At 39.2% G+C, this 19,501-nt stretch overlaps 1 long non-coding RNA gene across 7 annotated transcripts in view; it reads left to right on the forward strand.

Annotated features, from left to right (window-relative positions):
- Positions 1-7,705: 7,705 nt before the first annotated feature.
- The window catches only part of LOC104910194 (uncharacterized), a 29,079-nt gene continuing 17,283 nt past the window's right edge, over positions 7,706-19,501 (forward strand). For 4 of the 7 annotated variants that reach the window (XR_014882399.1, XR_014882402.1, XR_014882398.1 and 1 more), the window contains exons 1-2: positions 7,706-7,896; positions 13,173-13,247. This is a non-coding gene — a long non-coding RNA (uncharacterized LOC104910194). The remainder of the gene's footprint in view (positions 7,897-13,172; positions 13,248-19,501) is intronic. The other 3 variants (XR_014882400.1, XR_014882403.1, XR_014882405.1) reach the window with 1 other exon arrangement.

Consider the following 19,501-nt stretch of genomic DNA (forward strand, 5'->3'; position numbering starts at 1 on the left):
GGGGACATCTGGTTACTTGTCATATCTGCTTTGTCCTCTGCCTGAAGCAGCTTTCTGAAAAAAACAAAGGGCTAGCACTGTCAAAACTGCCTAGGTATTTAGATATCTTCTGTTCAGATAAGAGGGATGTAGCTGTTCACAAGCATTCACCTATCTCACCTTTAACTCTTACCTTTAAAGTCAGATTGTTTAATAAAAATCTAGTTTTGATGTTTTTCACAGCAGGCTGAAGACAGTTGTGACTTAGAAGTTAAAACATAAAAGCCCAAGCTGTCTCAGTGTTCTTTGTAATTCTCTATGTGTTGAATCGTTTCAGTGAGTAAAACCTATCTAGAAAGTACATGGAAAATAGTCTGAAAAGTCAGAAAGCAGAACAAATAGCAATTCATAATTTCTAACTAATTTACATTCAAACAGAAAGGCTTCAAGAAGTTTCATTTCAAGGAAGCCTATAAGCTACTGACTTAGGTAGAAGATATGGTATGGTATGGTTCAGGTATGCTTACCCATAATCAGTGCAGAGGGAATGAGGAGATGCAATAAACCTGATAGCAATGACTGGGAACTTCTTTTTTAAAGTTATTTACAGAAAGGTAACACCAGCTTGCGCTGTTTAAAGAAAATGTAATTCTAGGATCACTTTAAACCTTGTTTACATTCCCACTCAGTCAGCCTTCACATAGGAAGGACAAGGGGGAATAGCTTTAAACTAAAAGAGGAAAAATTTAGGTTAAAAGTTAGGAAGAAATCATTTACTCAGCGGGCAGTGAGGCGCTGGCACAGCTGCCCAGAGGAGCTGTGGTGCCCCATCCCTGGAGGTGCTCAAGGCCAGGTTGGATGGGGCCCTGGGCAGCTGAGCTGGTGGGGGGCAGCCCTGCCAACAGCAGGAAGTTGGAGCTTGAAGATCTTTAAGGTTCTTTCCAACCTGAGCCATTCTGTGATTCTGTAATTCTATTAAATCCTCATAGAACTCTTTGATCTTCCCTCAAACATCCTTCATACCATTGCTTGAGTGAACCTCCTCTACTCTGTGCAGTGATAGGAAACTTCCGTGTGTTGGTGATATCCAGTACACAGCTAGCAGTTCAACAGTGTAAGCTTGTGGCAATTTACAGTACATATGGAATTTATTTATCAAGAGTGTCACCTTTTCCAAATTTGCAATCATTCTGCTGTGCATCAGAGAGGCTTGTGGGAGAAGTGAGCCTTGAGGAAAAAATATGAGGTAGTCACCTATAGTCACATCTGTCATAATTCTGTATCGCATTAAATATGGTTTCTGAAGAGGAGAACCATTTAGAACTGGGTCTATGCTCATTTGAAGTTGATATTTCAAAAATGGAATACTTTTTCATACAAAAATTACCCTCAATTTCTCCTAGACCTGCCATTTATCATATTGACATTACGGTTTCTGTTCTCCATACAGTGCTCTGTAAACATGAGCTTTTCTTTCTATTTCTCTGCATCTGCCTATAGATGTGGTTATAATCACTGCAGCAAAAACAAACAAACAAACAAAAAAACTGCACTGCAGGTGCAGTCACATGTTTAAGAAGGATGAGAAGTGCAGGGAAGGCTGTGCCTCTGTGTCTGGATTTCCCCTCAGCCAAATAGGCCTTCTATGGTACAGCAGTTTGTTTCTACATGTCCTGAGGCCCTGGCATTGCTCAACATGGAGTCTGGGGGCCTGTGCTGGTTTGAGAGATGTGAATTGTTTACCCAAGAAGTGGTTACTGGATATGGGTTGTTCTTAGTGCCCAGGGAAGGGATCTGTTGCATTTGTTTGTGATTTATACTATTAATTAGCACATTTGCAATTCTAGCACTAATAATGCAGATTTGGAAAACTAGATGGAATCACCCAGTTAAGTAAGATACATCAGTGCTGATTTTAAATTGTCAATATTTTGTCAATTAAAACTTGCACTAAATTCTTTTTCTTTATGAACAATTACCAAAACTGTCTGCTACTGCATGGAAGAAATGGTTGATTTTTTAATACATACATATATTTACAAATAAGTTGATATTGTTTGTATAGAAATTTGCTGACAGTTCCTGCTTAAAAAAAAAAACAAAAAACAAAAACACTTGAATTTTATGTGATTTCTCTTGAAAACTCTGAAGTTTTAGAAAGAAAATTCTCACTTAAAGGGAAAGCAACAGAATTTCAGAAACCATATCTTATTGCAATATTTTGCTTAGAGAGGGATACAGTTTATGAATCCTTAATGTCACATTGAAATGGAAATTTGTATGCTACATGTTAATTAATAAATGCCATATTAGCTTTATTTCTGTAATTAATGGTTTTATTTCAGACGTCATGAATTTTATGAATCAGTTCTTTACATATTTTATGGCTCCTTGCAATCCCTCAGGTAAATTACAGTAGATAAATTCAACCAAAATACATTAGCTCAGATCTTCTGAAAGTTGTGTGTGTGTATCTCTGACCAAAACTAGTAAACTTCTAACATGCCATCTTCCCCCATCTCTTGTCTCTTTTTTTTTTTTTTTTATTTATCTTTTGGTATTGTGTTTTCATTTCTGACCATTGATAAACACTTTGTCTCATTCACACAAAGTGAAGCAGGATTTGTTTTGCTTATTAAAGAGTAAGTCTCTAGCTCAGTTATCTTGTTCAAGTGTGTGATAAAAGCATGTGTATCAACTAAGGTTTTTATATTTTATTTTATTTTATTTTAATCTTTTAAAGGCAATGCAGTTTATATACTTGCTAATGAGTAGATGTACATAGCTGCTGTGCGAAGCACAATAATCCAATTGTTGTTATGAACTTTCTTTATCTACAACAATGTCCACTTAAATTTTACAAGAATGCTATCTACAATCCAGTCTGGGCCTTCAACCTGTGACTGTGGTGTCTCTGGTGGGCCAAAATGCTCAGAAGGCTGCTAGGGGAACTCCTACACAGCAGAATGTTGATGTGGGAAAGGTGTAAAAAGCTTTTCCTGTTTCCACTCGTTCAAAGGAAAGGCCACTAATAAAAGAAAGCTTTGATGTTTTCATCTGAAATTCAGTTGGGTATTAATAAACAGAATACTTTATTGTGCTTTGACAGACAGTTGGTCATGTGTAGATATTGGATGGGAGTGAGTAGGAAGCTGAGACTGGCAGGAGCATTTTTTGATAAAAATAATTTGAAGTCTCTATAACGAACTAAACAACCAAACAAAAAAGCTCATCAAATAAAAACTCTCACTGTACCTTTCAGAGAAAGCTTGAATCAGAAGGATGAGCTACACAAAGGGATACTCTGGACGGTCTCCAGGATGGACTCAATCAGTCAGAATAGCTTTTGAAGTGGCAGAATTTCATACGTCTTCTGTTGTCTAATATGGCAAGTGATAATTTGAGAAATCCTTTGCAGAGTTTCTGTCATTTGTTTCAAGTTATGAAGTATCCCTGAAAATGCGTAGCCTTGGAAAAGATGATTTTTGGAAGTGGTGTTGGACGTTTTTAGACAGTAAAGATTAAATTTCCTTAGGAGAAATGGTGCTAAGAATCACATAAATTGTGAATGAGATTGTAGAAAAAAGAAGAAAAAAAATTAAGATAGAAAGGTGTTGTTATGATCCTACTGCAAAAGGAAATTTGATCAGTACTGTGACAAAAAAGGTCAGGCTATGATCTGATCTTGTTTCGTCACTGGTCTCTTGGGATGTTTAATAGCTTTGCAGAAAAGAAAAGCTTAAAGTAACAATGTACTGATTAGAGTGTGCAAGTTTGATACCTGTGTTTGGTATTCTTGTTCATACTGCTAACATTTGTTAGACATTTTAAGAGTATCTACTTTTGATAACGAGAAAGGAGAACGGTGTGTACAGGGCCATGCATGGATGGAAGGTAAGAGGGGTAAAACACCTATTCCTATGAAAATAGGCTGAGAACTGGGGTTGTTCAGCCTGGAGAAGAGAATGCTCTGGGAAGACCTTATGGTGTACCTAAAGGGTTCTACAGGAAAGCTGGGGAGGAACCCTCTATCAGGGAGTATAGTGATAGGACAAGGAGTAATGACATTTAATAAAAAGAGTGTATGTTTGGATTAGATATTAGGAAGGAATTAGTTACTGTGAGGTGGCGAGGCACTGGAACAAGTTGCCCAGTGAAGCTGTTGATGCCGCATTCCTGCAAGTGTTTAGAAGCCAGGTTGGATGAGACTTTGGGCTACCTGATCTAGTGAGAGATGTCCCTGCACATGGCAGGGCATTGGAATTGGGTGGTCTTAAAGATCCCTTCCAAGCATTCTGTGATTCTATGACACTATGATGGCCATTTCTGTTTGAGACCTGGTGCAAACAGTATTCCACCTACAGCCTTGCTGATTTCACCTTCTCTGGCACTGAATTCCTACTTGTACATTCTGACATGACTTTTAATTGTTTGCAAATGGGGTGATTTTTTCCAAAATCTGTGTTTAGTTTACTCTAAATTTGATGTTTTTCTAGTATTAAGCCTAATTTCTAAGTTTTATGTTCTATATTACTATAGATAATGATTTCAATTAGGCATGCTTTATGATGTTCTGGCTAATTTTCGAGATCAATTCTCCACTATGTTGACATCCAGCACACTTGCTGGCCATCCTTCTTGTGTTCTTGACAAACTGAAGAATGCTCTCTATTTCTTCGTGTCAGCTGTTAATGAAACTATGAAACAGCATTAGATCTAGAACAGCCTTTTTGATCTTCATTCAATATTGTGAACCATTATAAAAAACTCTCAGTACAAACATTTTCAGCTACTTTTTTTTTTTGCTTACCTGAAGTAACTTAATCTAGCCTCTAAATTTGTCTGCCTTAATGGAGAAGTAGTTTATCTTTGGCTTGTTTATATGCAATGGTTTTGTTCAATTGACTTTTTGGTGTCTGTGACTTAGATTCCTTTAAAACGATACTAAATCTGAGGTTCTGCTCCATGTATGTACTGAAAACTCCTCAGTCCTCACGGAGGATGGTGGGGTCCAAACTAGTGGTTGGTTCTTTAGGTATCTTTGAACATGTACTTCCTGTTGTTCCCATAAAATCTGTGCCAAATTACTTGCTGTGCAAGCACATTTTCCAATCTTGTGAGACTATCGTGTGAGACAACTTTGAGAGTCTTATATAAAAAAGGTTGATTATGATTATTGATTATGATTCCACAGCTAGGTTACAGTGGCTTAACTCCATTGCTTTAATGTTTTGTTTTAACATACAAATATTCCTTTGTGTTCTGTAACTGAAGGAATGTGAATCTACAAATTCTTAAATGGCCTCTCGATATGTTATGGGAATTACAAATTACCACATCAGTGAGAATTTTGTGAAGTAGGATTGTAATCTTTCTGTCTGAAAACTGTCAATTTGAGCATACTACTTGACAAAACTATTTTTTTTTTTCTAGCTTTCTTTTCTTTGTCTGCTCTCCAATCAGGCAAAGAATGTGCCTAATAAGACAGATCTTCTATCTATATTGCTCTCTGAGAAATACTGTCATTGGTGGGATGTCTGTTGCCAACTAGTAGGACATTGTAAAAGCTGTTCATAGTTGTTGCTAATAAAATGAATTCTATGATCTTCTAAGCAGCAGGAGTCTCTGTAAAATTTTTCATAGTATTTGTTGTTGTGGGGCAAAGAGCCAAAGTGTGCAACTGAGGGAGACAAGTGAAGGGAAAGAAAATTTAATCTCCCTCCTCTCAATGAAAGGTTTATGTTGTTTTCAAAAAAGTGACGCTTTTGAACCAGCATAGCTGGGATAGTGAAAATTTGTGAGAGGCAGCTTTTGCTGAGCACTGTCCCAGATACAGAGCTTAACGCTCTTCTAGCATAAATGGGTAGAATTCCATTCCTGGAGACTCTGCTGATTTACACTAGTTATATTTTTTTTCTATGATGCTTCCAAGCGTCTTTCCTGACTAAAAACTTTCGCTGTATTCTCTGACTCTTTGACTTTCTGATAGATGCATATTTGCTTAGTAGTACTTACTAAAAAATTGAGCATTTAAATTTTAAACACTTTTATCATATTTTCTGCTTTTTTTTGGGTCTAATTCAGCTTCTGTGCTCCTTGCTAAGCTGAAAGGATGCATTACAATAATGGCAGAACCTCTAGTGAAAGCATCAGGCTCCATATATATTTGTTATTGATATACCCAGAAGTTCCAACTCTCAAAAGAGTGTTGGCGCCTGTAGCTACAACAGTAACAAGACAGCATTGCAGTTGCTTGAGGAAAATTATCATCCTGTGTCACCACTTGGATAAATCATGAAGTCCTCCTCAAAGCTTCTTTGTTTCTCATCAGTCACATGGCACACAGGCACATCAGCCTCACGCTTGCCATAACTGGACTAAGGCAAGCAGAAATCTACCTAGGTGTTTTGCACGGACAGTGCTGTGTGTGTAGGTCCAAACCAAACTGTAACTTCACATAATAGTCTCTGCAGTAAGGATGTGACTGAGTTATTTAGTAAGAACTGTGACCATCTGGGGAGCGACTGAGAGCTGGTGAGGCTGGAGATTTGCCTGGAATGACTGATAAGCTGTCTGTGGTGCCTTTCAGAAGAATAACTTTGATATAAGGAACAGCCTAGGCTCTTGAAAATGATCTTCCTAGATTTCTCCAGGGGGGAATTACTGACTTAATCACTTGACTGGCTTGTGTATCTGATCGCTGATTCATATGATGAAGGCCTTAATTAAGACTAAGGCATATCAATACATTCTATATACATGCTGCAGTCGCTTTCTCTTTTTGGGGGATGTTTCAGCTTCAGGAAGAGAAGTGGCAAGCAATAAATAACTCTGTTTTGTACAATTTTTGATGAGTTGTGTGGGCCAGTCAAAAGGCAAGAAATACTTTTGAGAAGGCTTTGAATGAATATGAGTAGATCTCTGGTTATCATCCAATTGAGAAACAAGTCATCTTCTTTGTAACATTCTAATTTTTTCAGTTGCTCATTGCTGCTTGTGGTTCTGGTTCCCAGGAGCTGGTCTCCATAAATCTCCATGTGAAAGCAATGACTTCTATTCTGATTTATGTAAGATGTGTTAAGATATGGGAAAAAAATAATAATAATAATAATAAAAAAATCCCAGAGTAGGCTGGTTTGCAAAAGTCATCTTAATGCAGTCAGGACTAAATATTTATAGGTCTAGCTACAGTCCAGATCCTGCTGGCTTGCATTTCTTTCCACATATTGGCCTGGAAGATTCTTTACTGGTTTATTCTGTGGGTAGCCTTAGGATTGTTAGTCCATAATTTCTTAAAAGCAAATATTATGATCAGTACATTGTATACCTCCAGAAATGTCTATTTTGAACTCAGGAGAATCCTCACGTAGAAGGTCTTGTCATTCCTCTATTTGTCTACAAATCTATGTGTTTGTAGTAATGCAGCATAAAGTCATTTGTTCTGACTCCTGACTGCTTAGTCAGCCTCCCACTATGAAACAACAGGTTATGAAAGGATACAGAATACCTGTCTATAGCAGATATCATGCTACTGCTTTCATTTCACCAGTTAAGGATTGTGCCACACCTTCATATATTTCATTGCCTGTTTGACAGAGTTGACTGGTGATCATAGGGTTCTTATGATTGTTAAAGTTAATAATAAATAAATAACTTCATTTTAACAAAAACCTTTGTACCCTTTTATGTACCAATTAAATACACATAAGGACATCTGTAGGGAAACTGTTATGTCACAGCTTGAACCTGTTTGAGCACATGGTGAAGGGGTATGATTGGCCCAGGGAGCACAGGCACATTGTTTGCACCTGTGCTCCGCACCTGACGAGAAGGGGAGGACCCATGGTGGAGCCACCCTGGGCTCATATAATAGCCAGCCACTGAAAAGAAATCTTCTCTTAGATCTACACCAGCTGGGTAAGTTTAACTCTTCTTTCTCTATGTGCCCATGGGCTTACCTGTGAATACTTAGCCTGGTATTGCTAAGAACCTGCCAGAAGCAATTTTGCTTTTTTTGTGACCTGAACAACATCATATCAAGTAATCATGCCTTATCTGTGTTACATAATGACGAAGGTAAGAAAAGTTGCTTTAACAGATTTAACAAGAGTCAAGGTTGACTAACGAAGGTGGGAGTACTCTCCTCGTATTATAGGTTACTGCTGGTTGAATCTGATGGGAGCCCCAGTCTGCTGTGTCTGAAACTTTAGCTATAGTACTGACCCATGGTAGTCATGACAGACTAGTGGGTCTTGAAACAGCAGTTGGCACCAATATGGTGACAAGCTCAATATGAAACTGAGTGTCATCTTTGGACAGCTGAGCATGTATGTGTGTATTTTCCAATCACTGCTGAAACAAAACTACCACCACCATAACAAAATGATAACAACCAAAGCAAAACTTCTAAACCCTCAAAGACTAGCGCTGCATTCAGCGAGAATGGTAGCACATTGCCTGTGCTCCATCTCAACCTTCAATTCAAAATGACCTCACATGCAGCAGTATTTCTGCCTTCTTAGTTTTTGACTTCTGGAGTAGTCTTCTGCAGTTTCTGGGAAGAACAGTGAGAAACACTGCTTTACTAACTATTGATTCAGCAAGACTTAAATCTCCACAACTATTCTGTGCACATGGCTTGCCTTAACATGAACTCAGCCTCATCATGTCAAGGCACTGCTGTAGTTCTATTTGAGGCTGTCATTGGATATGCATACCCTATGCAATGAAGTGTTGGCATCACTGCATTCTACAATGTACTTCAAGACATATCAGCTTAGATGTTGCAGCGGTGGATCTATGCGGAAGCAGCATTCTTTTGAAGTAAATCATCTTTTTCAGTGTTTAAATCTTTACATTATGATCTATGGCACAAAATATATAAGCAGTCTGCTTCTTTCTAAAGCAAACAGAAATGACTCTATTTCTTACTTTGGTGTGAAACAGCATGATCCCACTGGCAAGATTGCAGTGACCTAAGGTTCTGGTTTTTAAGGTGAAGACCTTCAATCTTCATTGCACTCAGATTCCTCTCAACCGTTAACTGCTGACTTCATCACCAATGCTGTGTTCATGGACAGTGGAAAGTAATGTGCATGGGACTCATTTCACTTACCTTAAAAATCTGCTTAATTCAGGTTGTGGTAATTAGACTCACTAGATGTACATTGACTCTAAAAAGAACTTAAAGTGATTAGTTCCTATGTAAGTGTCCACACTGCACCTTTCAGTCATCAGGCAAATGATATTTCCAATAGATGGGATAGCTGATTCCATGTTAAAGTATCAAGATAATAGAGGAAGCTTAGAGAACACATACACTAAGATATAAAGATAGGAACCTGATGGGTTTCAACAAGAGCACGAGTAGAGTCTTGAACTTGGGGAAGAATAACTGCATGCAACAGTACAGGCTGGGGCATGATCTGCTGGAGAGGAGCTCTGTAGTGAAGGATCTGGGTGTCTTGGTGGACAGCAGATTGGCTGTGAGCCAGCAATATTCCCCTGTGGTCAAGAGGCCAGTGGTATCTTGGGATGTGTGAAAAAGAGCATTGCCAGCAAGCTGAGGGAGGTGATCCTCTATTCTGTCAAATATGGAGTACTGTGTGCTGTTCTGGATTCCTTAGGCACCATCATTTGCAGCAAGTGCTCATCATGTCTGAAAAGCAGACTGTTTCTGCTTAGGTGTCCTCTGTGCATTTCAAATGCTCTTATCTCATGCTTATTATGGTACTAGGCTTTGTATTGGAACATAAAGTGAAGCAAACACTCCATTTTTACTAACCCAGAAAAAGGATTCTCTCCTTTCCCTCCTATCTGCAAATCAGTTTTTAGAAGAAAAGGCTAGCACATTTTTTTGGCATAGAAACGCTTCCAGATTGTGTCTTATTTCTTTGAACTAGGCAGGCTAAGATAATGGTATAAGGATAATTATATTTTATGCTTCAAACTGAAGTTGATAGGGGAGAAATATCCTTCTGTGTGGAGCTTTTACATCATGTTTAAAACATCTGTTATTAGCTGAAGCCAGAAAGACCTATGCATGTATTTAAAGAATGGAGGATACAACCAGCATTAAAGAAAAACAAAAAATCTCTTTCCTCCTTATATTAGCCAATTAGATATTTTAGTTGCATCAGGAGTGAAGATGCCTGTGATATGTCCCATGCTAATCTGTTTTATCAGTGTACCAGAAAGTTAATTCACCAGATACTTCAAAACATACTGTTTCCAGAAAAAGATAACAGCACAATTATCTTTTGTCCAAAAAAATCCATCAGTAGTCCCAAAAAAATGTCTTCAAGAAAATTTCCAAGAAAAGCAGAGAAAGTTTCACTAGGAATATCTTCATCAAAAAGGAAAGGAAGTGCAATGCTTTAGACTGGTACTCCAATCATTCAATTCTATGTGAGGGGAAAAAGATTAGGATTAGAAATCATAGAGCGGCCTGGGATGAAAAGCATCACAATCATCATCAAGTTTCAACCCCCCTGCTACGTGCAGGGTCACCAACCACCAGACCAGGCTGCCCAGAGCCACATCCAGCCTGGCCTTGAATGCCTGCAGGGATGGGGCATCCACAGCCTCCTTGGGCAACCTGTTCCACCCTCTGCGTGAAAAACTTTCTCCTGATATCTAACCTAAACCTCCCCTGTTTCATTTTAAAACCCATCTCCCTTGTCCTATCGCTATCCACCCTCGTAAACAGTCATTAGAAATTGAGAGGCTGTTGGCTGATAAGATTCATCATAGAGGGAGGCTGTGGTTGGACTATTTATATTGTGGCAATGTCTTTCTCTGAATCCTGTCACTGTTTTGGAAGCTGAGTAATGATATAGTGGAGGTTACTTCAAAATAAGTTATGAGACATATAGCTGCACAGATTGCCCATCTTTTAGGTTTTGCACAATGTAAAGACATACCAAGTAAACATGGAAAGTGTAGTGAAATATGAATATGGAGACTGTTTGGAACTTTGGAAGAAGCCTTCCTCTGAATGCCTTTTCTTCTGGGAATGCAGCTGGAACCAGAGCATTCAATAGTAAGTGTAAAGACTTTGTTGGCATCCAGCCTTCTCCTGGGACACAAAGCTGCAGAATTGCTGTGTGACGACTGGCAGGACAAGACTAGCACAAATGCTAGTGGATTAAATGAAAGCCATCTTTTGGAAATGAAATGGTGGATGGCAATCTGTTGTGCTGCACCTGAAATATCTGAGACAAATCCTTTCATTTTTATCTTATTTCACTTAGAATACTCTTGTCACAGATCCTTTCATGAGAGGGAACCGTAGCAGCCTTGAAAACCTTATGTTAACAAATGAATTCCTCTGGAAGAAGGTGCTTCTTTCCTTTGTTGCTTTCCTTCACCCTCCAGAATAGATTCTGAAAAGCTCCAGAGATTTTGTTTTTTTTCTTATTCGGACCAATTGTTAACCATGCAGAGTGCTTGGATAATTTATCTTATTCTTTCCCATTGCTGAACATTTTATTTTTTTTATCCTTTATGTATGAATGTCAAGTTCCTAAAGGAAACTGTACTAAATAAATAGCTTGCAGGTTAGTAACAGATCTTAGATTTGTAAGAAGAGATGGAATACAAAGATTACTAGACACTGGTAAGGAAAAGTTTCTCACATTGTTAGAGTAAGAAGGTGCTCCAGAACATAAAGCTGTGCCATGTGGAAAGGAGCTGGGGTAGTGTCTGAGCAGATATTTGACAAAGCAATTTGCTGATATGTCTCTTGTTGTACACAACACAAAGCTGAACATTGGCAGAAACTCCTTGATTTAAACGATGCTCTTAGGTCCTCCTTTCCTCTGTGACTGGCAGTGTGACAGCAGCTGACTGATTAGCTAACTTGCTGATAACCATTTTTAGTCTTGAAATTACAGGGCTGTGTTTTTGGTTTTGTTTTCCTTTGTTGTTATAGAACAGGCTAATAAGTCATGGAGAAACCATATAGGTTTGACCCTCCCATGCCCCTTCAAAAACAAAACAACAACAACAACCCCAACTTTTGCTAAGCACTTGGCATTCAGTTCTCCAACAAGCAGAATTTAGAATAAAAGGTTACTAACATTTTGGCACTGTATTCCTCAGGCTTTCTCTTGTATTTCTGCCAAATATCTCACAAGGCTCAGATTTGATTAAAATGGCAATGCTCTCTGCTACTTGAATGTAATTAGAGCCGTTCATTACAGCTTCAGTTGACAGTTTGGCAACCTGTACATTTTTCTGAATATGGACAGCATTCCATGGAAACAGTTCAAGGGAAGAGTGCAGGAAGAGGATCCTCTCTTGAACTATAGCAAGTGGAAGGCTGCGCAGGTTTAGATAAGTTTACAGATTTCCCAACTGTCAATTGAAGTTGCAAAGAATAGCTCTTAATTAAATTGACATAGCAGGGTACCTCATTTTTATCAGTCAACTCCTGAAAGTTTCTGTGATGTAGTTATCACGTAGCCTACAGGACCGTTAAGTATTTCTATGGCAAGTTGCTCTGTTTTGCTGTTATTAGTCCTGGTTTTAGAATACTGTTTGATGAAAATAAATCAAGAAGATGTGTTTGCCCATGTAAACCTTTTCCGCAGACCACTTTTTTTGCAGAATTTCAGAGCAGATTTTTAATCTGCTTGAATTTCCCAACCTTCCTGATATATGTCAAGTAAGTACGGTTCAAATAAAATCAGAGCACATCTAGACTTCTGTCAGTTTCCTAATGTATTGTATCTTTGAGTTTACAATACTGTTAACTATTGTTACTTTTCATTTTATATTTTTTACTGCCATGCCCAGGAACTACTGAAAGACAGCCAGAAATGTCATTTTGAGCATATTCTAAATCAAATAAAAAGTAAACTCTGTTTACTTTCAATCACATATTTCTTGTTACTAAAGTAAAAAAGAATTAGTCTAAAATCTGACGACAACAACTTTTTGTTTTCTCTGTGGCTCACCACTGTTAAAAAGGGAAAGGACAAGAGCAGATTAATGAATAGAGCAATCTGTAGTTCAGTGTTACGTTGCTTGTTGCTGGGCTACTTTAATATGCTAACCAGGGGATGATAGCCTCATTGCCCTTTTGGTTTCAAGGCAAATTGAAAGCCAAGGCTTTGCAGGAGGGTGGGTGCATCTGGGTGAAAAATGAGTTCAAAGTTGGGATAATCTTGAGGTCATTTGTTTATTTACAGAATTTACAAAACCCAGTTCCACTCAACAGCAAGAGGAACACACAGACCACAAGCTTTCGCCAAAGTCTCCCACCAGTGAGTTTAGCCATGTGCCAGGGGAACATCTGTCTCTTTCAGCCTCAGCTCTTTTATTCTCTGACATTTATCTGATTTCTGAATTCCCATTCTTGTGATGCATCCCAGCCCTAATCCTGAACCTCAGAAAACTTCATAACTCCACATGCCTTTGTGCTGACCTGTTAGAAATGCTTTTCTTCTGCTCTGCGGAAGAGTGGCAGAGCATTTGCAACTCAGGACATGGAAGTTATCAGGAAGCTGTCATATGCGTATAAGATTGCTGAGACAGTCCCTTTCCTCCCAGCTCAACAGAACCTCCAAGAGAGAGCTTGATGTCATTACTTTTACAATACCTGTGATGACCACTTGGGTAATTAATTGCTTGCTATGTCTGTCCTATTTGTCTTCCTTTAAACCTCACACATTTTTATACTATGTGAGATTTGTTAGATAAAAAAGCAAGCTAAGTTAAATGACGACGTTGTTGTCAGTGCAGGAAATGTGAGAAGATGTTCTGATATTGCTAATGCTTCATAGAGCTGTTGTAGTCATATGACTGATGTTGCTGGAATAGGTGGGATTTTACCAAAATACAGTAACATCAATATTAAGGATCTGCTATGCAGTTGAAGGACCAGCAAACATTTATTATTTCTAATGCTGTTCAGCAGACATACTTTTTGTACCAAATGACATGGGTTAGTGTGCATGGTGATGGGGGGCTGACAGTTGGACTGGATCTTAGTGATCTTTTCCAACTTTAATTCTTCTATGGTATGTACATCCAGGCTACCACTGTGGAGCCTAAGGCAATGAATGATTGCCATGATAATCACTGTCAAACGTACGTAAAGACTGAGGAACAAATTAAGAGTCATCACAAGTGTTTATTTATGCAGTAATCTTTCTATAAGAACTTTTTCAGCTCATTGTTGCAAATCAATTTTCTTCTCTTTCCCATTCCTCTCAGAACCTACATCTGTGGGATCATCTTTCTTCCCAGGACAGTGTGGAAAGAACTGCTTTCAAATACTTTTGTTTGCATTGGCAGAAGGCCTCACATGCAATACCCACTCAAGTAATTTGCACTCATAAATTGGGATTTTACTGACCTCCTAGCTTTGTTTGGTGCCCACTTTTGTGCAAATGCATTCTCCCACGAGTCAGTGAGTCCTAAAGCTTTGCTTCTCATGGGAGAATGGTACAGACACTGCAATTCAGAAGTTTCCCTATGCCTCAGAAACGTTTTCATCCAGCTCTGTTTCACGTTTTAGAAAAAGCGCATATGTGCTTAGATGTGTTAAGCCACTCAAGTTGCCTTAAAGAGCCTCCTTAGTTCTGTGTGGTGTATGACCAAGCCAAAAACATTAATATTTGTGTTGAATATGAAAGAGAATTTGAAATATAGGTAGGTTAAGGTATCCAGTCTTACTCAGGGACTGGAAAATGTCTATCAAAGGGAAAGTAAAATATTCTGTGGGAGAGCTCGGTATATAAATTTGTTTCTAGCACTTGCTAGTAATTCACTTGGCATTCCACTCCTATACTACAGTCTATACTGAACATATGACAGGCAGAGATGGTCACAAATGGCCTTCAAAGGAGCTTCTGACCTGCTTAGGTTGCTCAACACCTTTTTTTTTTTCTTCTCATGCATGGGAACTTTTGTGGCCAAAAGCAATCCACAAGATTTTAGGTTTTGCTTCAAAGTCTTTCTACATCTCTCTTCCTCTAAGACTGTTACATGATATGACTGATATTACTGTCGTATCATCTCCAGCATTAGGATAAAAAGTACACTACTTCTTCTAAATTAGATACAAATTTCAGGAGGGTTTACATAAATTAGCAACATAAAATGTATTTCTTAGGATTTATATCATTTTAAGACTAAAATGACAATTGACATCTTATATATAGAACCTTCCAGATACTACTCATATTATAAAAGTTCAGATTTGAAGGTTTTTATTCATATTGGGCACATTTTGATACATCGTCTCCATTCAACATGAATTAGATGATGTAGCTGCAGATTTTCTTCTTTTTTAGCATTTTAAGTAGTCTGCTTTAACAAACTGTTACCAATAAAGTCAGTGTTGTCATGTATTAAAAAATCCAATAATGAAATTATACTGATACAAAACTGAAATGACTGGCCAGAGTGAAATACACCTGAATTTCACTGGGCTGTACTTTGTATGTTCTTATATCAGTTTTAAAACCTCAGACGGAATGAAAACAGTTTTGCATTGACAGACTTAAATTAATAATATTCCTCTTGTCTCCTGTTTTTGCATATTACCACTACTTGATAGAACAGGTGCCTATCTTTATGATTTATTGTCAGTTCCTCTGGTCCCATGAATCAATGCTCATATAATTTTGTGATGGGAGGCTGGATGCCCACCCAACTGCTCTCTCTCTCCCTCCTCAAAAGGACGGGGGGAAAAATTAAGATGAAATACCTCCTGAGATAAGATTGAGACGGGGAGACTGCTTACAATTTACCATCATAGCCAAAACAGATTCGACTTTGGGAAACTGAATCAGTTTGGGTTGGATGGTGTGAAACAGACAAAAATTAAAACAACACCTTTACCACCATTTCCCCCTTTTCCCAGCTCAACAACCATTTGCTCCGGACTTCCCTTCTCCCCAGTAAAAGTTTTTTATGGTAAGGTTGCCCAGAGAGTTGGTGGATGCCTCATTCCTGAAGACATCCAAGGTCAGGCTGGACCAGGCCCTGAGTGACCTGATGTAGCTGTATGTGCCCATGCTCATTGCAGGGGAGTTTGGACTAAGTGACCATTAAAGGATCTTTCCAACTCAATTCTACAATTCTATGACCAGGGGCTTCTCCACAGGTTTCATGGTACTTCTGCTTGAGCACCTCCATCTGCAGTGACCTTGGTGTTTGCAGGGCTGTTTTTCACATTTTTTCCTCACTTCCTCTCTGTGTGGTGTTTTCTGCCCTTTTTTTTACAAATGCTTTTCCAGAAGTGCTGTCATCTTGACAGTAGGGCCCTGCTATGCCTTTCCATGAGGCCATTGGAATCAGCTAATGGTGGCTGTGTCTAGCATGGGGCAGTCCCAGCCTCACCTCACATAGAAGCCCAGCAGCAACCCTTGTCATCACCTGAGCTCTTACACCCAGTACTCATTTCTATAACAAAAAAGGAGACATAAACTAGAGTGGAATTACCTTTTCCATAACACCTATAAGGCAGACGTTAATGGCGCTACTTTCATGGTGACTTTCTCCTTCTCCTCATTACTAGTTTCCAGCACTACTGCAATCAAATTCTGTCACAGAAGCTTTCTTCATTTTTGTGTATTTGATCACTTTTCACTTGTTTTGATAAGTGTAATTGGAATTCTGCTGAGCATCTCAAGCTGAAGTACCTTTAATTTGTCCATAGCCTCAACAGGTATGAACTATGTCAGGTACAATTTCTTTCCAAGTTCAGCCTCTACTTTTGCCTTTGCACTTAAGCCCCATGATCAGAATGACTGTTGGGTCCTGTTGTTTATACGTCAACATCCTTCACTAGGGACAGTCCTCTATTTATTTTTTTCCTGAACAAAGTTCAGCCCAGCACCAGCAGGGCCACTCAGAGCAGGGTGCCCAGGCTCATGGCCAGGCAGAGTCTGGAGGTCTCTGAGGAGGAGACCCTACACAGCTTCTGGGCAGCCTGTGCCAGTGCTCTTGTCACCCACACAGTAACATGCTTCCTGGTATTTAGATGAAATTCTTTACTTTCACACTGAAACCCATTTCAGAATTTGTCATGGCCATTCTTGGCTAAATTAAGTATTACTTCTCTCCCTTGAGACCCATTAATCACACTTTGTAAGCTAAGGATGATCTCCTGCACAGTTCTGCTTAACAAAAGTGAAAAGTCACTTCTGTATTCTGACTTTGGTAACTCATAGGCATGTATCCATGTGAAGTGTTGCTATGTGGATTTCACATTCTAAGGCAATCTCTATGTTAACAGATACACTGGTTACGAGTGAATTAGGGAGTTAAGTGCAGGTTACATCACTGCTGACTCTTGGTTGAAACCAGACACAGCGGCACTTGTCTTCTGCAGCAGTTTGATCCTCTTTTAGTCTTTCTCACTTCATCTCCCTGTGATACAGCTGTCAGTCTCAGCTCTCCCTTTTCCCTCAGCGCTGTGACTGAGGCTTTGCCTACACTCCTGTTGTCAGTGCCAGCTCCAGACCACTGCATTTTGTTTATGTGCTGATGGGTTCCCAGCAAGGCATTCATCTCGTCATAAAGCAAACGCTGGAGTTGCTCAGGTAGTCCTTGCCCTCAATGTGCCCTGTCTCCTTTGAATTTGCAAGATGCCAATACGAGGGTTTTATGTGTGAGCATCAGCACTGCAGGCAGTGTTTCAGTGTTGTCTGTGCAAAATATAAAAATTGTAGTGATTTGCAGCCCAACAGGGATAATGTGAAGATAAATACCATGTTATCATAATTAGGCTGTCGGCTAGATAGCACTTTTGAGCTTTATCTGCTTGATCCTCTCTTCTGTAATTTTTCTCTCCAGTTTGTGTTTACTCAATTAATTTCAAGCTTTCTAGATCCTGACTCCTTAAAGACCTTCCTTTCCCCCTCCAGGAAGATGACTCAGCAGAAAGGTACAAACAATTTCTTTGTACGCATTAATTTGTATGATAATGTAGATGCATTTGAAGCAGATTGAGTTCATAAGTGAACCACCTTTAAAAAGAGTATGGTGGCGATAGCTGCAAAGCCACTGTTTGCGCTGTATGCCAGAACAGCTAGATAGGTTTCCAACTGTGCTGAAGTTCCCAGCACTCAGCAGGATGCTTCTGTGAGTACTAATACCTTTCGCTTGCAGTCCAAGCTGAACAGTGCCTTACTGAATGCTTCAGGATAAATTCTGGCACAGAAACAGAGATATAAAGCCACATACCCCTCAGTGAGTGAGTGCTTGTTGCAAAACCCCAGTGTTGCTGGATATTAGGAAACCACAGATACCTGTCTCTGTTTTGGCAAGGCTGAAGGCTCCTTACTTGCATAATTTTGGCAGTACTTAGGTTTGGTTTATCTTGTGCTTCTGTGTACCTTTGGAGGCTGGAATCCCCATTCTTTTCTGAAGACAGAAGTTGGTTTTCTATAATACATTTCTGATGTCCCAACTTTGTTACAGGACCTTTGTCTGAACTTCAGGGCAGAACTACATTGGCAGTTGTTGCCTTGCCAATGTACACATGCTGATAGATACCTGGCTGCTATCCCATATCATGCACAATAGCTGTATCTCTCTGACAGCACCAGCTCAGTTCTCTTTCCTTAACCCAAACACAGAACATGCTGAAATATCTTAGCTTTGACATTCTTCATCCATATGCTGAATGTGAATAAAATTACTCAGTTATTCCAAGAGAGAGAAGAGGAAAAAGAGATATATGAATGGACACACTGTTTGATCATCTGAACTTCATTTCCTTTGAAACTAAAAGTAGTCATGGATCTCCAGAATCCTGGAAAACATCATAACTCTATGAAATGTTAAAAGTAGTTATAAAGGGGAAAATATGCATGACTGCAGTGAGGCTGTGATCTTAAGACTGGAAAAAATATGGGGAGTGGAATTGATTTCAGTTCCTGGAAAACAGAATATGGTCATTTCGCCTCCGATTTCATAGAATCATTAAGATCGGGAAAGAGCACCAGGATCATCTAGTCCAACCACCGCCTATCACCACTATACCACTAACCATGTCCCTCAGTGCCACATCCTCACATTTCTTGAACACATCCAGGGATGGTGACTCCACCACCTCCCTGGGCAGCCTGTTGCAATACATCACTACTCCTTCTGAGAAGAAATTGTTCCTAATATTCAACTTGAGCCCTGGCACAACGTAAAACCATTCCCTCTCATCCTATTGCTGTTACATGGAAGAAGAGGCCAACCCCCACCTTGCTATAACTTCCTTTCAGGTTCATGCAGAGAGTGATAAGATCTCCCCTGAGCCTCGTCTCCTCCAGACTGAAAATCCCTGTTCCCTCAGCTGCTCCCCATAAGACTTATGCTCCAGATCCTTCGCCAGCTCTGTTGCCCTTCTCTGGACACACTCCAATTTCATCCCTCTTATACAGTTTTCTGAAGTAAGGTTTTTCCAAAAGAGAAAAATTAAATATTTCCTTGAAAAAATATTTATAGAACTAAATAAGTCTACAGGCTTGTGGCATCAAATCACAAATGTAGTGCTATATTGCCCTGTGGG

The sequence above is a fragment of the Meleagris gallopavo genome, chromosome 3, assembly GCF_905368555.1.
Source record: "Meleagris gallopavo chromosome 3, MGAL_WU_HG_1.1, whole genome shotgun sequence".
Lineage (NCBI taxonomy): Eukaryota > Metazoa > Chordata > Aves > Galliformes > Phasianidae > Meleagris > Meleagris gallopavo.